Source organism: Symphalangus syndactylus, chromosome 6 (genome assembly GCF_028878055.3).
Source record: "Symphalangus syndactylus isolate Jambi chromosome 6, NHGRI_mSymSyn1-v2.1_pri, whole genome shotgun sequence".
Taxonomy (NCBI): Eukaryota; Metazoa; Chordata; class Mammalia; order Primates; family Hylobatidae; genus Symphalangus; species Symphalangus syndactylus.
This window is the reverse complement of record NC_072428.2, coordinates 40616329-40639750: the sequence shown is the minus strand read 5'-3', so window position 1 is coordinate 40639750 and position 23422 is coordinate 40616329. Positions and strand designations below refer to the sequence as shown.

General features: G+C 45.0%; 1 long non-coding RNA gene across 1 annotated transcript in view; it reads left to right on the top strand.

Moving 5' to 3' along the window:
• Positions 1–23422, top strand: part of LOC129483897 (uncharacterized) — a 43743-nt gene that overhangs the window by 2918 nt on the left and 17403 nt on the right. The window contains exons 3-4 of the long non-coding RNA XR_008658326.1: positions 4615–4684; positions 23307–23401. This is a non-coding gene — a long non-coding RNA (uncharacterized lncRNA). The remainder of the gene's footprint in view (positions 1–4614; positions 4685–23306; positions 23402–23422) is intronic.

Below are 23422 nucleotides of genomic sequence, written 5' to 3'. Positions count from 1 at the left end.
GCATGCTTCATTCTAGCCTGCAGACAAGTGCTATAGAGAGATGGCAGAGATGCTCCCAGGCTCCCCTGGTGCTTTGTGAGCATACGTGGGCATGCTCCGTTCTAGTGTGTAGACAGGTGCTATAGAGAGGTGGCAGATATGCTTCCAGGCTCCCCTAGGCCTAAATGTGTCAACCTCTCTGAGCCACTTTCCTCATCTGTTAAAGGGGAATGAGGTGATTCAGTGATACGATGTGTGAAAAATCTAGTATGGTACTTGGCAAATGGTAGGCACACGATCAATTGTAGATACAAACCAACTCCAAATTCACTTAATTACCTTGTCACCTATCTTTTCCACGAGACTAAAGACTTTGTCAAATGCTTGAAGTCCAGATTTGCTTGCTTTCCAGTGTTTCCACAGTCTCCCAGCCTAGGAAGCAGTGAAAGAAGTGTTTGGTCCTTTGTAGCTAATTCTTGGCAAACCCTCGCCAAGTCTTAGGGATCACTTTCCCCCTCCCAGGTGCTCACAAAGACTGTGCCTTTAAAAGGAGAGCAGGAAATAAATACTGACACATGTGAAATGCTTCCTATCCCTGTAAGAAAGAACCCCACTCCTTCTGGCTCCTCACAAGGATGTTAAAAGATGCCCTTTCCTGGGCCTAGCTCTCTCCCCTGCTTCTCTTGATGAGCCCTTAGGTTCTGGAAAATCTCCATCTGCCTTTAAAGCTGGTTTCTATCATCTCTATTAAAGAAAACCCCACTCAGCTGGGTCCTCAGCTACTTAGTAACAATTGTCCAATTTCCAGCCGCACTTCTTTTTATCATAGAATTGCCTGAGCAGGTGGTCCTCCTCAGCTCCTCTCCTCCTCACAGGATAATGCCTTCCTTTGTGCTCTGCCTGGCAGGAGAGGCCCTTCTGGGGATGCTGCTGCCTGAGGACTCCAGGGATTGAGTCTTTGCCAGCCCTCGGATTTCTCTCCTGGGTGATTCCAGTGGAGGTGCTGGGCTCTTCCCAAAGGACATAAGCCAGGGAAGTGGATCTAAATGCAGCCCCAGACGAAACAGAAGCCAGAGATGGCAACAGGGAGGGTAGGGGGAGAACCAGATGATAAGCCAGGACATCAAGAGTCAGGGAAAGGGGGATTCAGCTGTGTCCTGGAGAATATCCCTAGGTTTCCTGATCTAGGTAACAGTGGGCATCTCCCCCTTCAGACTTCTTGAACTGTCCCCTTCAAAGAATTAGATCGCAACTCTTATTGTCCATTACCTTTGTAGACAGAATTCTGGTTTCCTAAATTTTACAATACTCTCCCTTTTCGTCTTTTATTTTTTCTTTCCTGTATTCCTATTGATCTAGCTTCCTTGGAAATAGCTTTTCAGTTCAAGGGAATAAAAATTCTTCCTTGAGTGGGGAGATTATCACAATGCCCCTTGGCAGTGCTAAGGCAGCTCTGTGCTAGAGCCCAGGATCTGAAAGGACAGAGGCCGTCTAAATGGTGTAGGAAAATGCAATAGAACAGGGGCAGAAATCTCATTACAGATAACGGAAACAAGAACAAAGCACCTTTTCTCTCCACTCAAAGAGGCTTCTCTGATATGGATGGTGGTGATGTGAATGATGGCGGGAGTGGGACTGGAACAGTGGCTGTCGGAGATACTGAACAATGGTGGAGACAATGAAGGTGGTGTCATTGGTGGTATTAGGGAGAGGAGTGGTGGCAATAGTGATGATACTGTGGTTCCTGAGGTTACTGAGGATAGTGAGGGTGCTGTAGAGCTATCATCTGGAATATTCTCCACACTTCATTTCTAGTCAAGTCCTACCCATCTCACTGCATCATGGAAAGAGGCGGGATTTGGAAGCCAGAATTCCTACTGCTCTTGCAACCTTGTAAATCTTACCTTTTTTGGTCTTCAATTTTCTTATCTATAAAATGTGGGGATTGGAGAAGGTGAATTCAAACAGTCCTGCTACTCCTTAAATTATAGCATTTCAGGATTTCAGGCTTAGCTCTAGTCCTGCTTTCTCCCAGACACTCTAGGCCACAAATTTCCTGTTTCTCTGTGTTTGGAGGATGCTTGATGTCTAAACCATCCTCTTGGTCATTAGCATTGACTATTATGCTTATTGTAGTGTCTTGGACTTGGGATTCGGTTCCCATATGAACTATTTTTGGTTCAGCACCTGGAACAATATCACACATTATAGACATTCAATACATGGTTGATGTTTCCTAGGAATGAAGAATTATTCAACTAACAATTGCTGAACATTTCTACATTCCGAGCTCTGAGCCAGGTCCTGATATAAAGGCATATGTTCTGACTGTGAGGCCTTGCTAGTGGAAGCAGTTTACCTCCCAGTGTGAACCATTAAGTAAAGGACAATATGACAAGTTTTCATAATGTACATATGAAAGAAGTGAAGTTGCTGAGGAGCGGACCTGTGTAAAGTATAAGATAGGATGCAGTGTTTTAAAGGGAATCTTGAAAGATGATTCTTGTCTTTCCATTGACAAGAAGAAAAAGGCATTCAGGCAAAGAGAATTGAAACACCATGTGTAAAGGGTGAAAGTACATACCCAGGGAATAGTGGTTTGGCATGAAGGCTGATGCCTGACTGTGAACTGAGATGAGCTTTATCATCTGGCCTCTATGGAAAGGTTTTAGGCAGGAGTTTCCAGCATTTTCAGAAAAGCCTTATGATGGCAGGGTAGGAAATGGACTGCAATCCAGAAAGATGCAGGCAGGAAGGTGTGGCAGGAAAATCTTACAGACTTTGGCTTTATAATGAGACCTGACAGAGGTAGGACATAAGACTGATGGGGCAGAGAGCAGTACTCATGGGGGCCTCAGGAAGAGGCATCTATAACTTGCAATGACTTACTGGATCTACAGGGTGAGAGATAGGGAGAAATCTGGAATGGTTTTAAAATTTCTTGCTAGGGTAACAGGTCCTATTAGAAAGGACGTAGGGAGGAGGAGGGTTGATGATGAGTGGACGAAGATGAGACCATTGTCTTTGCGTCTTGGGTGTTAGTGTGGTGCATAAGTGAAGTGGACTTTTGGAAAATGAACCTCTGTCTCTCCCTGTCCCTCCCTTGCCCACATCTCAGTGGCTCATAAGATTCTACTGACCAGAGCTCTGCAGAGTCCATGATGCAGGCTGGGAAGGAGAAAGCAAAGGGGACCTCACAAGTCAGAGTCATTGGTTTCATTTCCCAATATCCAAATGCCTCTGTCCCATAAGACCTATAACCAATTTCCCAGAGAAGGCCCCCGAAGAGGCCTGAGCTTGATGGAGTTGGGTAGTGGGCTTTTTTTTTTTTTTTGGCCTTTTTTTTTTTTTTTTTGGACTAAAAGCAGTTTCCATTTTATGCCTTTTGTCTCTTCATCCAAGCAAATGCCGGTGGGATCTGGCAACCTGAGTTCAATAGCCAGTCCTTTTGGTCTTTCAAAGGCTATGAATGTAATAAGAGCACTCAACCCTTCTGAAGATATGCAAATCCGTGCATTTAAAAGATTTACATTCATCCTTCACAGGCCCTGAAATATAAATATGAAATACCCAGAACCTTGTCACTTCAGTAATAATTAAGCTGATGGCCTATTATGTTCGATTGCAAATCAATATAGTATCTTTTGGTGCCACTTGAGTTCTTGAGGGTTGGCACGGGGCCAGCTCCAGTTATACAATTGAATTGCTGCAGCTGCCTGGGAAACTTCGCTGCCGTTCCCATTCAGGAAGAATAGGCGGGTAACAATGGTGACCAGCCTCCCTACAGTAATTGTGTACGAGGACACATTTCCAATGGGGTTTTTGTTCAGCAGGTGCTGTTATTTTAGTTTAATTTGAATTCTGAAATATGGAGGAGAGAAGGAGACCAATCTTAACAGCATCTAACCTACAGCTGTTCGAAAGAGGCCAGCAAACAGCATATGTTGCTTAGATGGAAATCATAATTGCTCATTCTCCCTGGGATGTTGGCCCACCAACGTGGAGCCTCTGAAATTAGCCGGCATTTTTCCGGCATTTTCCTCAGTGGTGAGGCCTCTGCAGAGCTCAGGAGGAACTATTCTAGAGTGGCTCGCTCCCTGGGAGGCTTTGGTGGTGGCGGCTGCTGCGTCTCCTTTTTCTTCTCCTTCCCTCTTTCTCCGTGGTAGGCTGAGGTGAATTCCAAACACTGCACAAAACACATCCGGGGTTGGCTTCCTCATTGAAGGCCGCTATGGAGGACGCACAAGGAAACAGGCAGTGGAGAGGCCTGGTGGAGCCCCAGGGCCAGACTCTCTGAGAGCAGCAACCAACACCCCTGGGTCAGGGTCAGGGCAAGAGGAAAAGTCAAATAGTAAGGAGAATAGCATCAACACAGACGCCCTGATCTGGGTAAGAAATAACATCCACAAGGCACGCTCCCATCCACAAAACACTTTCACATGCTCTGTGTTTTTCTTTACATCCTCACAACACTCCCTGGAAGGAGGTGATAGTGTTCAGTTTCATAGAGAAGGAAGCTGAGGTGCAGAGTTGTCAGAAGACATACCCAAAGCTAAAGTCTGCTGGGATGGAGCAAGTCCTCGAATGTAAAATTCCATGCCCTTCCCTATACCACTGTCTCCTTTTTTCTTCCAGGGACTTCCATCAGCTCCCAGATTGGCAGGAGGTCCTGAGAGATCTACTTCCATCAGCGTCTAAGTTTATGGTAATGAACTAAGCCCATGACAAAGACCAAATTCTTGTGGTCTCTGTATTGGAAACCCATGGTTACATGATTTGGGGCTGGACTTAGGAAAACTCAGAGGTGTGGCATACTGAATGCCTAGCTTCTGTGCTTTTCTTCCTCCCTTTCTTTGTTTTTTCCTTCCCTTTCTCCCTCCTTCCTTCCCTTTCCTTCTCTTTCTTTCCTTCCTTCCTCCCTTTCTCCCTTTCTTTCTTCCTTCCTCCCACATTTACAGAGCCCCTACTATTAGGCAGGCATTGGACTAGATGCTGTGGGGTATGCAAATATGAATAAGGTAAGTTACTGGTCTTCAACAAGCCTAGTCCAGAAGAGATACACCCTCAAAAATAGAAGAAACAACTTGATTGTTGCCATATGATTGGGATTTACAAAGTGCTTGGGTCCTGGCATAGACAATGGCTTCACGGGGAAGTGCATATGGAGGTAGATCATGAAGGATGTGTAAAATGCTTGTAGGCAGAGAAAAGGGGACAAGGATCCAGACCTGGCTTGAGTCACTGGTCTCACCCTGTCATGGGCCCTTTTTTTTTTTTTTGAGACAGAGTCTCGCACTGTCGCCCAGGCTGGAGTGCAGTGGCGCGCTCTCGGCTCACTGCAAGCTCCACCTCCCGCGTTCATGCCGTTCTCCTGCCTCAGCCTCCTGAGTAGCTGGGACTACAGGCGCCTACCACCATGCCCAGCTGATTTTTTTGTATTTTTAATAGAGACAGGGTTTCACCATGTTTAGCCAGGATGGTCTCGATCTCCTGACCTCGTGATCCGCCCGCCTCAGCCTCACAAAGTGCTGAGATTACAGGCGTGAGCCACCGTGCCTGGCCTGTGATGGGCCCATTGTTAAGAGGAAATGGGGGTTACAGGATTGGGGAGAGGACTGATGTAGCTTGGCGCCCTCAGTAGCCTTATGTTAAGGAGTAGCAGTGCTGGAATGGACATTTGATGTGAGACATCAAATAAGAAGATGAAGGGGGTATGTGGTAGGAGTCTGGCCTGAATGTCTGTTGTTAGTCCCTCCTGGCCTGAGGTGCCAAAAACTTGCTGGCTTCTCCTGATGTGGCTGGAGCAGTGCCTTAGCTCAGATGCTGCTGCCATTAGAACTCTGGGCACCTCCTAGAACTCAGTGATCTGAGGTTCATAGTGGGCCTCTGCTCTCTGTCAGAAATCTTTGCCCTGCCTTTTTGTCAGAGGCTGTTACTTCCTCAACGTAACCTTTGTGTTCCCTGTTGGGGAATGTTCCTGCTGAGAGGTATAGAGTAAGGATGTCCAATCTTTTGGCTTCCTTGGATCACATTGAAAGAAGAAAAATTGTCTTGGGCCACACATAAAATACACTAACACTAATGATAGTTGATGAGCTAGAAAAAAAAATCACAAAAAAGTCTCATAATGCATTAAGAAAGTTTACCAATTTGTGTTGGGCCGCATTCAAAGCTGTCCTGGGCCGCCTGTCCTGGGTCCACAGGCTGCAGGTTGGACAAGCTTGGCGTAGAGCCATCCTTGAAGCCTTGAAGCTATACAAGGGTAAGAGTCAGCTCACAACACCTGCATGTCTCATAAACCTGCCTCACTGGATTTCAGAGTGTTTACCAATCCCATGGTTAGGAGCATGGCTTTGGAATCACACATGTTTGGGTGCTAGAAATGGATCTAGAGGGGAAGTATAAGATGGTGGTAACGGTCATGGACTTGGAAGTCAGACTGCTGGTGGTTGGAGCCTAATTTTGTCACTTCTAGATGTTTAACTGTCACTTTATTGTCTCATCTGTAAATGGGAGACAATAATCTCTAATTGAAAGGGTTAGTGTGATGTTTAAATCAATTAATGCATTTAAAATATTAGTAGAGGGCTTGACACTTACAGCCCACTAAGTTTTAGCTGCTCGTAGAAGTAGCAGTAGTAGCAGTAGTAGTATGACAGTAGTAATGATGATGTAGTAATCACAGTGGCAATGGTAGTGTAGTAATAATAGTGATACTGGTAATATAGGATAGGGTGTGATGGTGGTAGTATTAGCAGTGGTAATGGTAGTAATGGAAGTAACATTGAAATGCTCCACCACTTACATACCTTGGGAAAGTTTCTATACCTCATCTTACCCAAAAACTGAGGCAAATGGTATTTCTTTCACAGCAGTGATGATGTTAACAAACAATCAAATTGCACAGATATTTACTGAGCACTTGAAACACATGAGAAATTATCTATAGCTGAGTCTGTCACATGGAATTTCACCAAAAATTAGGTAAGTTGAAATTTGAAACCCTCATGGGTTAGGTAACCAAGTGTTTTTCTTCATGGTTCTTTCTTAGCCGACAAAGCAATGACCTTGTAGAGGAAGAAAGCGAGACTATAGTGTTAACTGTACAGGGTAAACCAATGGCCAGGACCACATGATCTCTTTTGCCATTGGCTCCCTGTGGCCTAGCACCATGCCCGGCATAATAAGTGTTTAAGTAAGTAATATGTTTACTTATTGAATATTTGTTGAATGCAGAGTAAAGGAGTGATGTAAGTAGAAACTATGGGGATCCAGAAGGCTGTCCCCCACAAAAGAAGGTGTTGACACTTTGGCTTTTAGTCAAAAATGTCCTTTTGGTTAGGACAGGAAGGAAAGAAACTCCACTCTGGGAGGGGCCGGAGGGTCGCTTTGGATGGAATTGCTTTGTGGCTTCCTTTGTGAATGTGGGGGAATCTGCTATGTAACAGCTCCTCTGTCTCCATGCTTTTACTCTAAGCAAGCCAGACAAACTCAGGATATCCGTGGGTGGGAATTTATTTTGGCAGCTCAAGTGGTGTAGGAAAGCCAAGAGCCTGGGGCTATTCAGTTGAACAACACATGTTAATCTCACTCTATTTTGCATAATCTCAGCAAACATTTTGATGTCAGGAAAGTGTAATCCAAGAACAAGCAGCTTCTGTGAGAGGCTTGTTCTTGGCATGGCCCAGTAAAACAGGAGGATAGAAATGAGGTCTGCGAACGAAACCGTTTGTCCAGTACAGGCATGATCACATGCAGAAGCCCACTCTATCCACCAAATTATGATGTTATGGTATGGAGGATGGGACCCCCAACCTACTAGTGACTGGGGTACAGAGTGACTGCTTTGCCTCTGTAGATTTGAGAACATGGTTGCTATAGTCGGAATATGTCTTCCAAAATTCATGTGTTGGATGTCTAATCCCAAATGCAACTGTGTTGTGAGGTAGGGCCTAATGGGAGGCATTTAGGTCACAAGGGCACAGCCCTTCATGAACAGATTAATGCCACTATAAAAAAGGCTTCTGGAAGTGGGTTTGCTCTCTTCTGCTCTTCTGCCATGTGAGGATGCAGCAAGCAGGCCAACACCAGATGCTGGCACCCTGACCTTGAACTTCCCAGTCTCCAGGGATGTGAGAAATAAATTTCTGGTCTTTATAAATTATCCAGTCTCAGGTATTCTGTTATAGCAGCACAAAATGGATAGTGGGCATTGGAACTCGTTGCAAAAAGAAAAAAGGGAAAAAGCTGATGTGACCGTAAGAAAATGGTGAAGATGTCCTAGAGGAATACATTCCCTGCTACGCCCTGATGGAGTGGGGTCGTAAAGATGTGGTTTCTGAGAGCAAACTCTCTACAGTGGGAACAAACAGCCAACTCAAGTCCCTGGCCATAGCTCAAAGACCTCAAGGTGACAAAGGTGGATCTTAGGAGGTGTTGGACCTCTGCTGATTGCTGTCTCTTGTGCATTCCCATCCTCTACACCATCATCTCCTCTTCACAGGTAACAAATCATGAAAGAAGCTGTAATTCTGGTCGAGGTGGGTTTACTGGCCAGTAGACATATATGTGTATATATCTCCCAGTTATGGCATTTTCACATTAAAATGATTTTGAGTGTCACGTAACAACTCCCTTTATTCCAGTCCTCCCCCACCCCCACACACACAAATCCCATTGCCCCCACCAGATACTCATTCCATTTGATAGGTGGGAAAACCCAGTTGCATGGAGGGGGAAGTGCTTTTTCAATGGATTCACAGCAACTTAGCATTAGACAGTGCTGGGCTATGACTTACATCTGTCCGCTCCAGATTCTCTGCTCTTTATGCTCTACACGCTGCCTCCCACACTCAGACTCTCTTATTTCTTGATATTTAGGAAGCATGGCACTTCCAAATCATCTGTATTTTCTCCTGGATGATTTTTACTTGTATCTAGTGGGCTGAGAGTAATGTTAGCCTAGGAGAGAAATCATCACAGGCCCAAGATAAAGGGGATGTTGTTACCATGGACTCCAAGGAAATTAGGCAATAGGATTAAAAAGTGTGTGTGTGTGTGTGTGTGTGTGTAGACATACATATAAGGAATAAGTATATATAAATATATATGTAAAAGTACATATAAATTATAAAATGTATGTAAGAAATTAAATATAATACAAATATGATATATAATATCTTAATATGTGTAATATATTAACTTCTTATTTGGTATGGGTTTGTGAGTGTAGCATGAAAAGCTCGAAATTAAATCCCAATTCTACCACTCATACGATTAATGACTTTTGTATAGTCAGTTTCTCCCAACTTTAATTTCCTCATGTTTAAATGAAGGATAATAATACCTATTTACCAGGGTTGTGGTAAGGGTCATATAGAATCATGCACTGTTTCAGGAATGCTTTTGACTTCAGTGACAGAAATATTCACCCATACTGATTTAGACACATACAGATTTAACGTTCTCACACACAAAGATATCTGGAAGCAAGTAACTGCTACTGTTAACGTAGAAGTTCAGTTCAATGTGGGTTGATGCCTTTGAAATTCTCTTCTCCTCTCCTTTATGGTTGCATTATGGTTGCTGCAGCTCTTTCCATCATATCTGTAATCCAGTAGGAAGTGGTAAGGGGAAGCAAAAATGTCCCTGTCAGAAAATCAAAGGCTTTCTCAGAAATCCCACAACAGACTTCCAATTATCCTGTCCAGGGCTGTGTCATATGGATACCTTTGGCTGGAAGTTGGCAAAGAAAAAGAAGTTGGGAAATGGTCCATCTACTATGTCTTCCAGCAAAAAGCCTTTCTGTAGGGCACCATTGTATTAGTATGGAATGAATGCTCTCATTTCTTTTCTTTCAAGAGATTCATGTAAGTGTGCCAGGAGCTCTAGAATAAAGGAAAGATGATGGGGCTGGTGAAATAACAAAAAGCAGGCTGAGTTTCTGGTCATTTCCTGAAAAACGATTATTTGTTGCCAGACTTATGCAGGTGATCTCAGTGGTCTGGAAGTCAGCACTACCTGGTGAGTAAGAGGAGAGAGGACTATTGAGGACTAGACAGGAGAAAGACATACCAGCCCACCCTACCCCCACCCACACTGGCTGGGCTGCTGGACATTTCCATCTGGATATCAGCCCTCAGTCTGGTCGCATTCAACATGTCCACAAGCAAATAGGCATTTGGGGGGACATTAAACCATTTTTACCATTGGATTTTACTGTCCATCGGGGCTGCAACAGCTTCTTTCTTGTTGAGGCTCTAAGGTTCAGAGCCCTCTTTTGACTGTGAGGACTGGATCTTAGCAGGCAACTGGCTGTATCACCCAGAAACAAGGCAGTGCTGGTGACAGGGACAGTCAGACAAGATGGAGGGCAGCAAACTGGAGGGGAGCCCTCTCACTTCAGAGGAGGCAGAGTAGAACACAGAACCTCTGTCATGGGGATATCATCTGGATAAAAGCAAAATGGGCTCTCATCTCTGTTGCCTCCCCTCTCTACTCCATTTCTGGTCAGGCCAAAGATTATTGCTTGATCTTCTCCAGTCTCTCTCTTTTTCTCAGCCCTTGCCCCTCTCACATGGATTACAGGATGATATAGTTTGGATTTGTGTCCCTGCCCACATCTCATGTTGAACTGTAATCCCCAGTGTTGGAGGAGGGCCCTGGTGGGAGGTGATTGGATCATGGAGGCATATTTCTCCCTTGCTGTTCTCATGATGGTGAGTTTTCATGACATCTGGTTGTTTAAAAGTGTGTAGCACCTCCTGCTTTGTGCTCTTCTTCCTCCTCTGGCCATGTAAGATGTGCCTCCCTCCTCTTTGTCTTCTGCCACGAGTGTAAGTTTCCTGAGACCTCCCCAGCCATGCTTCCTGTATAGCCTACAGAACCGTGAGCCAATTAAACCTCTTTTCTTTATAAATTACCCAGTCTCAGGTAGTTCTTTGTAGCAGTGTAAGAACGGACTAATACACAGGCATAGCCAGACTGGGATCATTGACCACAGTCTATCCTCTTCCAACCAGGTGGTATCCTGATGGTGTGGAAGGAGCACTCACCTTGTTGTAGTCAGGATAGCTGAGTTCTAAGCCTGACTTCTCTCCACTTCCCAGCCATGTGACTATACTGCTTTCATTTTCACTTAACACATTGGTAAATAACATCATCATTAGAGAGTTGCTGCCAGGGCTGAGATAGGCAATGTTTGTGAAAAGGGCCACATGGGCTTCAAGGACTAATTTGATGAGAATTTGAGTAAGGAAGGGACAAAAGGAATAGGTGGGCTTCAGGTGTCTCACCTAAGCTTCGGCAAGAGCAGCTCTTCTCTTTTTTACATGTTGGGCTTCTGGAGAAGTATCATATGCAAAAAAGTTTTTCTGAATAAATAAATCAGGAAACCACCAATTTATGTTAAGTGCATAGCATATATTAGGCTCTTAATAAATACTGCTCACTTCCTTTCCCCAACCTCTTCTTCGAAAAATGGCAATTGCTGTTTCCAATGGCTTTTGCTCCATGCACTTTTAAAAGTTAAAAAAAAAAAAAACACTAAATGCTTGCCACTTGCATCTAATTATGAGAATGACTGGTCCAGTGATTCTGTGTGTTGAGATCACAACTCCGGTGCTTATCTCTTAATCCATCAGTTCCAGATCACCATCCAGGGATTCATTTTTCTTTGGCGTGACTTCATTCTGCAGCCAGAATTTCCTGGACCTGCCTGAACTCCCATCTCCACGCAGCTCCCCTTTCACTTAGCTGACCTGATAAATGGCCAACAAGGTCTGGTTTCAGCAATGGCCACGTTTCACTAGAAAACAACTAAAGTGACCGAAACCTGCTGAGATCTAATAAATATGCACTCATCCGCCTGAACAGATGCCAGTTACAGCAGAAGAAAAATACAGTGTGTGGAGTCAGGGAATTCACTGTGGTCTGGAGCTCCTAGCACAGGTGTCAAAAGAAATACGATGAAATGAAGATAATCTTGCTATAGAAAGGGCATCAGGGAACAGAGAAAGATGGGGTGCAGGAAGGTAGGTGTCTATGTGAAAGTGATACCCAGAGATCCTATGAGGATTTGTCTCCTTTTAGCAGAGATGGTGACTTCAATATGGCTCCTTAATAAGGTTTGTGTAGTAAATCTTTGGGTCCCTTTGTAGTCCTCAGAAAAGGGCCCTAAGATTCAGTGATACTTATAGAGCAAGGCTTAGAGTGCTCAGGCTATAGGAGATATGGGAATGCATGACTCACACTTATGTGATTAGAGACTTTAGTTCCCATAGGAGGAATGGCAACTCTAGGTGAATTTCAGGAAGATCTACATGGGCTAGTGGGTCTAAAGATTCTGTAATTTCAAAGGGGAAATCACCTCTGCCTGGAGGGGATTAAGGAAGCTTCATGAACAAAGTGGCATTTAAGATGCATCCTGGAATATGGAGGTGGGATAAGGCCATTTGAGGAAGAGTGGATTCTGTGAACAAAGGCTCGGGGAGAGAAGGAGTAGATTGTGCTCAGGGTCAGCCTGAGGTCCTGTAAAATCCTGTGGTTTGGAGACAAGACCAGGTTCTGATCCAAGCCTCCATCTGTTCATAAGGAAACTCAACTTTCGAGAAAAGAGTTATGTGTCTTCTTAAAGCCAATTAAAGTCTTCTTATGAAGTTCCAGAGTGACAGCTTACCAACAAATGAAGCATCAGTGGACAATACGAGAAGTGCTTTGGTTAATTACTAACTGTGAAAGAAATTTTTGAGCTCAGAGGAGATAGAGTGCTGTAGGTGACAGAAGAAGCCTTCCTGGAGAAGGCACAAAGAAAGTTTCTCAGAGAATAGGGTAGAAGAGAAGAATGAGGGACAAGGAACTTCTAACTGTGGAACCCAGGCACTGGGTCAGGCACAATATACATCTAATTGATAAAAAGGCTAATTGCAGTTACTATTTTTGGTGACCAATTATGTATTAGACATTTTATTTACATCATCTCTAAAATGTAAAAAGATCCTGCCAGATATGAAAAATTATTCCATTTTGCAAATTAGAAAACAGAAAGTCAAAAGAATTACCCAATCCACCCTGCTGTCAGGAATCACAGCCAAGAAATAAAAAGTGATCTGCTTCCTATACTACATTGACGCCAAGATTGTTTTTGTCTGTTTATTTACCTAACAATTACAAAATAATCATTATCCCACTTTACATATGAGAAAACAGGTTCAGAGTGGCTAAGTAATTTAACCAAGGCCACACAGCAAGGATGTGGCAGGTTCTGTTTAAGGGCAGAGCTGATGCTTTTTGCCAGATAACACATTCTTTACCATTGTGGATTTAGATGGGTCTAAAGGGAATGGACAAAGTGAGAGTATAAAGGTGTGGAGGCTGGAACAAGCACAGGAGCCTGTAGAATGTTGAGGCCACCTGCCTCATGTCCATCTGAATCTGTGGGAAATCTGAAGGGCACAACGTCTTGATCTTGGCCCCACCTTCTGTTTTCAGTTCAAAGACTTCTCAAGCCAGAGTATTCTTTACTGTAGCTACATTGTGCTTTAGGTAATTAAAGGTTGGAATTGTGAAATTCTCTAGTTTCACTCTCTCTGCTGACTATATAGACAAACCTTCTGGGTCCCTAATTTCTGGGCAAGTTATTTCTTCTGTTTGAGCCTCAGTTTCCTCCTCTGTTAAATGGGAGCATCAGTCTTCAAGGATTGTGTAAGTAATAAATTAAACAGTGTTGATTAAGAGTTTATAACAGGCTGGGCATGGTGGCTCATGCCTGTAGTCCCAGCACTTTGGGAAGCCGAGGAGGGCAGATCACTTGAGTTCAAGAGATCGAGACCAGCCTGGCTAGCATGCTGAAACCCCGTATCTACTAAAAATACAAAAATTAGCTGGGCATGGTGGCACACACCTGTAATCCCAGCTATTCAAGAGGCTGAAGCAAGAGAATTGTTTGAACCCAGGAGGCAGAGGTAAGCTGAGATTGCGCCACTGCATTCCAGCCTGGGTGACAGAGCGAAACTCCGTCTCAAAAAAAAAAAAAAAAAGTTTAGAACAACGTCTGGCACACATTTGGCATTTCATACACAGCTGTGGTAGCGATACTATTATCAGTAGATGGTGTATTGTTAATATGACCACTTTCATCTGCCCCAGCCACTCAGTCCTCAGCCCCCAGGATCCATCAGACCCGAGCTAGCCAGCCAGTATCCCTGCTGTTCACTTCCAGTTGATATGGGCTTTCAGCAAGACTCCTTTTTGCTATATGGCAGGAAGAACTGAGCTAGAAGAATAGGGGTGGTATGGGGTATAACTGGGCAGGGCAGCCAGAAGTTTTTTAAAAATAATTCATGGAAGGATGGGGAGTCCCAGGGTAGGGGACAGCACATAAAGCAGGCATTGCCCCATGGCTAACCAAGATTCCCTAGGGGAACCCATTTCTGAGAAGAAAATGAAGTCTCTCCTCTCCAGTCTCTCCTCATTCCTACTTCACCCTCCTTTGCCAACTCTGGGCTCCAGCTGGTCTGGGAGGCAGCTCACCTCTGCCTGGTCATTAACAGTTCATTTGCTTAAATACCCATCATCATTACTGCCAATGGCTCCTCAGGGCACCATTGCATCTCAGGAACGGCAGTAGACATTCTCCTCTGACTGATGGCCCCATGCTCAGCCCTGCTACCTGCTAATGACTCCTGGGCTGACAGCCCAGTTTGGGGGCAGCAGGATGTGGAACACTGAAGGAGGTCTGTGCTTCTCCTGTGAGTTCCTCTGACCCTGGAAAAGACTTGGAAAAGACTTGGCCTGGAAAAGGCCAGTCCTGGAAAAGACTTGGCCCTGAGAATGACGATGCCCCAAATCCTCAAGGAAGAGGGTACAGGAGGCAACCTCAGTGATCACTGTCTAAAATTTCACTTTCTGAGAGCTCATCTCTGCTCATGTCACAGGATATTTCTGTCTTCCTTTCACTTGGAGGGTGTTTCTCCTGAGTATGTCAGGACGTGAGATCCAAGAGGAAGGAGACTCCCCTGACTTGACTACCACATCAGGCAAGCCTATTTAGAAAGACTCTCTCACCTCTGCATTTCCAGGCAGGTGGGATTGTGCCCACTTGACAGATGAGGAATCTGAGGCTCATGGAATTTGAGTGAGCTTCCCAAGATCACACAGCCAGGGTGTGGCAGTGTCATTTTCTAAATTCAGTTTGGTCCGAACCCAAAGGCCAAACTTCTTCCTCTGCCCCAGATGTTCAATGTGAGGGAAGCCCGAGGATTCTGCAAAATTGAGAAGCCAATAGGCATGGATAAATTGAGCAGCTGCCTACCTTACGGAAGCATTTTCTGTTAAAAAATGTTACTTAGTTATGAAGACATTTTGTGGTTTTGTTTGAGGGGAACACCACTAATTTTCCCCTTCCCTGACTCACTGACCCCTCCCCTTTTCTGCTCTCTGCATTATCTCATAGGATGCTGTTTCTGTTTATTTCAGGCACAGGAGACTGCTCTTAGTAACATAGTGTGTAACAATATGCCAAGGGCTTTTTAAAGCTTGACATGTGTTAAGTCATTGAATCTTTACAATAAACCCATGCGGTGGGTCTTGTTCCTATAAGCATTCACAGATGAGGGAATTGAGGGCAGAGAGGCTAAAAAAACTTGCTCAAGGTCGTCATAGCTAAGTTAGAATCCTTAAAGGGCGTGGTGAGAGGTTTATCTCTTTAAGGGCATCAATCATTCCTGTGCTCCTATCGTTGTCTGACCCTCTTTTTTTTTTTTTGGAGACAGAGTCTCGCTCTGTCACCAGACTGGAGTGCAGTGGCACGATCTCAGCTCACTGCAACCTCTGCCTACATGGGTTCAAGCGATTCTCTTGCCTCAGCCTCCCGAGTAGCTGGGACTACAGGCACCCACGCCCAGCTAATTTTTTTTATTTTTATTTGTGTGTGTGTGTGTGTGTGTGTGTGTGTGTGTGTGTACTTTAGTAGAGACGGAGTTTCACCATGTTAGCCAGGATGGTCTCAATCTCCTGACCTGGTGATCTGCCCGCCTAGGCCTCCCAAAGTGCTGGGATTACAGGCGTGAGCCACTGTGCCGAGCCATGGTCTGATCTTAAATCACCTACAGTTTAAGCTATGATATCAGGAGTTGAGGAACAGATTGCTGTGGAGTGAAGCAAGTTTAGAAAGGCCTGAAGCCTGGACGTGCTTTGTGGTGGGGTTGGGCATGGGGGCTGACCTGGTGCTGGCAGGGAGAGTACATCTCGCTTAACAGGAGAGAACAATGTCCAAGCCCCTTGTCAGCAGCAGGAGGTATCAGGGCAGGGACCAGGTTCTATAATAGGTCTGGAAGCTGCTAGAAAGCTCAGCCAGGAGCTGGAGGGTAGGCTTGAGGGAGGCATTGATTGCGGGACCAGAATCAGGAATGTATTCAGAAGAAGGGCCTTGGGCCCTGAGGATGAATTTCTAGTGTGGCTCTCAAACCAGACAGAATGAATCACCCCCTCCTCTGGCTCCCTAGCATTCGACCACATCCCTGTTGTCACACTTACTTCTTTGTCTAAGTTGCAAAGCTAACTATGTCATTCCTCAGCTTAAAAAATTTTTAATGGCTCTGTAAGGCTACAGGATAAATCCCAAACACCTAAAAATAATTTCCAAGGACTTCCCCAACAATGCAGTCCTGGATGACAACTTTGGCATCATCCATCATCTCCCTTGTGAGCTTTGTTTCATCAGAACAACACAACTGTCAGTCCACATCACAATAGGTTTCCTCTCATCCTCTTCTATCACGTACCTGTGATTCCCTTTGCTGGGAAACTATCTCCACCTTCCTGACCACAGCTACACCACATACATTTACACCTATGCCCTGTTGCCTGGAGAATTATTCATTTTTTGGCTCAGATATCGGTGCTGCTGGGAGCCCTTCTTAGCCAACCCCACCCCAGTCCTAATGGCCAGGCCACGTTTCAATGCCCTTGCTGTATTTCCTCTTAGCAACCAGTATTTTCCTCTATCATGCACTTGTCCTCTGGACTGTGATGGCTTTTTGGTCTGTGATGGACCTTTGCTCTCAGCCCCATGAGGGCAGGCACTCTGTCATTTTCATCGTTGTATACCAGCGTCTGACACACAGTAAGTGGTTAATCCACATTGCTGAATGATTGAGTGGCCTCCATGTTTTTGCCCCGAGACTAGTTCTTTTCCAGAGTGACTCGGACACTATATCTGGGTTATCATTAGGACTCAAGAGCCTCCCTCAAGATGGGTGCAGAGAAGACAGAAGTAGAATCTGACTTGACTGAAAACAACCTAGGAAATTGTGCAGTGGGACCGGCACCTGTTCCCAGACTTCAGTGAAATGGTCAGTCAGTCAGGCCCAGGTCATGAGAATGGGAACCAGTGGGTGCTGGGCCCTGAGGTTAATGTCAGGTTGCAGCCAGGATGGCCATGCCAAGTCACCCTGTGTCCCCAATAATAGATACTCAAAGTACCACAAGCTGGTGACAGGACTGGTCCCTGAGGCTTGTTTGAAGCTGACCTCTAATTAGTGTCATGTGGAAAAGCTGGGACTATGGGAGCGGAGAAAAGGCAGTCTGTGCAATGAGTCCCCATGCATGAGCAAGAGAGGGCAGTTGGAGAAAGGAGAGACTGAAATGTCCCCTCACAGGCTGAGTTAGTGGGAGAGTAAGAGCCCCTCTTCCTCTTGGCTTTCTAAGGCTGAGGCGGGATTGGAGGGACCCTCAGCAGGAGAGGTCCCCCAGGGAGGCCCAGTCCTAGGAGAGGTTCACCTTGCAATGTGGCCCCAAAATGGGCAGGGACCCTGACTGAGGCAAGTCCAAGGAGCTGACTCAGGTGAACAGAGGTCCAAGGTCAAGTTCTGGCTCGATTAGTTGGCCTGTGTGAACCTGATAAGTCACTTCCCATCTGTGAACTTCAATTTCCTTTTCAACAGAATGCAGAAGTTGAGCCTAAGGTCTGCAATTACCTAACCCACTTAGTCTAGCATCTAAAATCTAGCTGTGTATGTGCCAGCTTTATCCAGTTTAATCCACTCAACCTCAGTAAATGCTTATCTGCATAATATAACAGCATAGTCCCCGGAGTCAGATTAGTGGGGTCTGAACTCTGATCTTGCAACTTGCTAGATGTGGGACCTTGGAAAATATTGTTGACTTCTCCATGACTAGCTTTCTTCATCTCTAAAAAGGGAATAGCATTTGTATCCAATGGGAATAGCATTTGTCATCAGACTCTTAGGAGGGTTACATGAGACAGTACAGGTAAAGCAGAGGCTGGCTCATGATACGAGCTTGATAAACATTGGCTAATATTGTCAGTTAGCATCCTCCAGTTTTTGTCAACACACCCAATTGATTTTCACTCACTTTCATTTGCCCTTTTCTCCCCAATTCCTCTCTACTTATATCCAAACCTAACCTATCCTTCAAAGGTGGTATATTAGTAAGACTTCTCCAGAGAAACAGAACCAATAGGATTAATTAATTAATTAATTCCTTATAAGAAAGTGACTCACATGATTACAGGGCTGGCAAGTCCCAAGATCTGCAGGGTAAGTTAGGCAGGCTGAACACCCAAGAGAGTTAATGGTTTGGTTCTAGTTCAAAGGCCAGCAAACTTGAGACCCAGGAAGAGCTGATGTTTCGATTCAAGTCCTAATGCAGGAAAATGTCAGCGTCCCAGTTTGAGGGCAGTAAGGAGAGAGGAATTCTGTGACACCCAGAGGGTCAGCCTCTATGTTCTATTCGAGCCTTCAACTAACTGGATGGTGCCCAACCACATTAGGGAGGGCAATCAGCTTTCCTCAGTCAAATGCGATTCTCACCCAAAAACACCTTCACAGAAACATCCAGAATAATGTCTGATGAAACGTCTGGGCATGCTGTGGCCCAGTCAAGCTGACACATACAATTAACCATCACAGGTGGCTCAAGTACCCCTCCTCCTGAGAGACCCACTCACGTCTTCCATTGCCTGGGATCTTGAACTCTTCTTTTTCTGAACTACTAGAGGATTATTTCTGGTTGTCCTATTTTTTTTTTTTTTTTTTTTGCCAATCGGTTGCATTATGATCTTCATTATAAAAGAAGAACAATTAAGGCTGGGCACGGTGGCTTATGCCTGTAATCCCAGCACTTTTGGAGGCTGAGGCAGGGGGGAGCACCTGAGGTCAGGAGTTTGAGACCAGCCTGGCCAACATGGCAAAACCCTGTCTCAACTAAAAATACAAAACTTAGCCGGGCATGGTGGCACACACCTATAGTCCTAGCTACTTGGGAGGCTGAGGCAGGAGAATCGCTTGAACCCAGGAGGCAGCGGTTGCAATGAGCCAAGATTGCACCACTGCACTCCAGCCTGGGTGACAGAGTGAGATTCCATCTCAAAAAAAAAAAAAATTTATTCAACACCTACTGTCTGCCAGCTACAGGGTGGTAGCAATTACTATTCCCATTTTTAAAGATGAGGAAACCAAGGCTTTGAGGGTTTAAGAAACTTACCTAAGGGACATTTTGTAATTGAGGGAACCAGGGTCCAAATCTAGATCTTCTTGACCCCAAACTCATGCTTTTTCCAATACACCAAGCTATCTCTCTCCCTATTATTTAAGTAATCCACCAACAGGTGTTTTCCCTTTCTCATTGGATTGTAAGCTGCTAAAAGGAAGTAATTTGTGCTTCTCTGGATCTTTCACTGAGTTTAACGTGGTAACTAATGCTTGGTAAAATGGAGACGTATCTAGTTGTGATTTTTTTAAAACAAAAGCATGGCTCTGGCAAAGGACCAAGTGTCATTTGAGCTTGAGGTAGGGAATTTTGAGGGGGTCTCAAGGTGTATTACTTTTATTTCTCAGTTACCATGCACCATGTCTTTGCTTTTCATCTGGAGTGGGCCCATTTCCCAAGAGGAGGAGAAGTCATCAGCCCTGCAATCCCCACCCTGCAGTCATTCTTTCACTTCTCCAGTTTCTATCTTCTCCAGCTCCTCAGCCCCCTGGATATTTTCTTTCAGGCTCATTCGTGTCCTCTATATGTGTCTCCATCTTTACCCCTTCCAGTGTCATCCTAATTGGGGCAAGAAAGGCTTAACCTGTACTTTCCCTGTTCATCCCCAATCCAAATGCCTAGCTGCTGTTGTCTAGATTTCTCTCAGCTCCTGGGTTCAGTTCACCATAGGTTTGGAAGCACTTTATGTCTTCATAGTCCATTAAATGGCTTTGCCTTCTTATTTTAAGATCTTCTTTTTCTGCTGGGTCCTAATTTGAGTGAGATTCTGTTACTGCAACTAAGAGATCCCTATCTGAAACATCTCAGTGACTCAAAAGGTTATTCTAAATTCTACTTCAGTTCTAAGGTAACTTTTGAAAGTAATCATAAGAGTAAGAAGAAAGCTTCCTTATTTTCTTTATTAAAAGCATCACAAATGATTTAAAGATTTTTTTTTCAAATAAAATGGCCTCATTGTGTCCAAAGACATTGCAAATCACATTGCAAATAGGTCAGTGGGACTGGATGGAGTAAGCAAGGTGAACTCATTGATAATTCAGGGAGAGGGACAACAAGGTAACTGTGGAAGGGGGTGGCTTAAGGAAGGGAGAGATTATGTAGGACTTTGTAATTAGTAAGTTTTGCCTTTGTTTTTTATTGTGGGTTTTTAAAAAGATACCTATTTATTGTTTATTTTGAATAAGATAGAAAGTCATTAGGGCAGTCTGAGCAGCAGAGTGACATGATCTGAGTATACTTTTAACAAAACCTATCTGGCTGCTGTATGGGGAATTGACAGTTGGGGGCAAGGCAGGAGCAGGGAATACTGCAGTAACCCAGGTGAGGGGTGGTGGCAGCCCGAGTGGTAGACATGGATGTGGGGAAAGTGAATGGACTTGGCAATGATGATAGCATCTAATGGATTAAACCATATCTGCTTTGTGAGGGCAGAAGAGTAAACTGTGATATCCTAAAGGCCTATCCCAAACAAAAACCACTACAACTTTATAAATCCGGCAACTCATAACAGGGGGTTTTACTGGAGGTTGAACTTAAGTATGTGTGTGTGAAAAGGGTTGACAATTTTCATGAGGACTCTAACCACCTTCTTGGGAAGAAAGGATTCAGAGCTAAGCCTCTGGATGCGGGAGATCATGGAAAGAGTACAGTGGATATATACATAAACATGAGGGTGGCCACTACACCCAGAACCAGCCTGGCTATCTATTCGGTGGCAGGCTTGTGCCCTAGAGAAGTGGCTTGAGTCAGTGAATGTAAAGAGGGGAGCCCAGGCTAGGGGAATGGGCTGAGCAGATCTTAGCGATTAGAAGGTCATCTTCCCTGGCCCCTTGAAGAACCTCTGTGGCTTGGACAGGGCCTGCTCTGGCATCCATGACAGACCTTGGAGTGGGCTGCTAGGCCTCAAGACTTCCTGCTCACCAGGCAGTGAGAATGCAGCTCAGCCAGGAAGGAATGGTCAGCAGCAGAGAGCGGTGTCTGTTTGGATTGCCCACATGTCTGCCTGGGCAGCAGGTCTCCAGGTTTACACTTCCCTTAATGTCGAAAGGCTAATGCAGATCATGAAACAAATCTCACTTTCTGTCCTCCTGAGCACAGTATAATGGCAGAGCTGTCAGAGAAGACACTTGGCAGAATGTATCCTACTTGGCGTGATATAATTTGCACCACCTCTACAAACTTTTCCTAACTCTTTCCTAAAAATAGTGCTTCAATTAGAATGTGACACAACTTCTGTTGGGGAAAGTGTGAACAGCCACAAAATGCTCCATAAAGGAAGGAACAGGTGAGACCCCAGTAGATCATCAAATGTCAAATGATATACTATAATGTACGGTAATTGGTTATTATTAAAATAGTCTATTGCTTATCACACAGTAGCTAAATGGCCTTTCAGTTGCTCTATAATTACCCAGTGGTGGGTGATCTGTTTTCTTCTTTGAGAGCTGGGTACCAAGGATATCAGAGCAGCATCTGTCACAACACAGGAAGAGAGCACAGAGAGGGGAGGGTTTCTGCCAAGGTGGGGTTGTGCCGGGTTCTTTCAGAAATCCCCCATAGGACCAAATGCTCTTAGGAGTTTTCACAGGGCCAGGGAGCAGAGAATGAGGCTCTGTCTCTGCAGGCCCTCCTCTGTCTTGTATCACTTCTTCCTGTCCTTGAAGCTACCTCTTTAGAAGTTTTCTAAAAGTTTTTGCTGCTGGTGGAGAAAAGACACATTTGTGTAGGGTGAGGCAGGGCTGGGAGATGCCATTCCCTGATTCTGCTCCTTCAGTGAAGCCATAGGGAAGCCTGGGCCTCACGGGACATTGCTAATGCTGAGGATCTGAGGCTAAGACATGAGATTCAGTGATCTCAGGGAGACCTAGATCAGATCCCTACGGAGTTGGAGAGAACAGCGGTATCTCAGATGAAGACTCAGCCCAGGAAAACATGAGGGAGAAGAAGGCAGGGCCAAAGGGATCCAAGAACTGGAAGGCACATAGCAATCCGTGGGGGGCTGACCTTCCGTTCCTCAGATGGGGAAGAAGGACTTAGAGAGGGAGCGGCCCCTCCAGAGCCACACGCTGTGATGACAACCAGAGCTTGGGTGAGAGGTCTGGTCTTCTGAATTCATCCAGCAGGCCCTGAACTGGGTGCGCTGCTGAGGCCAGTTGTGCTGAGGCTAGGAAAACAGGAAGACAGGGAAACGCAGGGCCCCAATTCCTCTTCTCCATCCCCTCACTGTGCTTCAACAGGCCTCACTCTGGCCCTGGGGCAAGATGAGAGGAGGGGGCAGTTTTATAGAAAGATGAGGTACTCCAAAGTCCAGCTGGTTACAGGATACAAAAGGAATACCTGTGACTTCTGGGCTGGTTTGTTTGCTCCTGAGTCGGTAACAGGAGCTAAGATTGGAGTGGAGTCTGACCTTAGCAAACGAGAAATACGTGAATCAGGAGGGAATGTCTCAGGAAAAGCCTCTGTCACCTCTTACTTATGGTTCTTTTTTTTTTAAAGAGAAAGGGTCTTGCTACTGCCCAGGCCAGAGTATAGTGACACAAACATTGCTCACGACAGCCTCGAATTCCTGGGCTCAAGTGATCCTCTCATCTCAGCCTCCCAAAGTGCTAGGATTACCAGCATGAGCTACCACACCCAATGACTGTCTTTTATGTCAATGGTATTAATAGTTATTTTTTTCAACCCAACTAAACCCAAAGCTTCGTACACTCTAGGGTAGCTAATTAATGAGTGTGTTGAATGAACTTATGAATGAATGGGAAGATGTATGAATACTTAACATTACAAACAATCCATTTCTATTTCCATTTTTTTAGAGCTTAAAGTTTTGGCTTGTGTTACTTCCTTGGGGAAATCTTGCTGGACCATATTAGGAAGAGGAGGGGTGTGTCCCCACAGCACTGTGTACACGGTACATTGCCATAGTGTATTG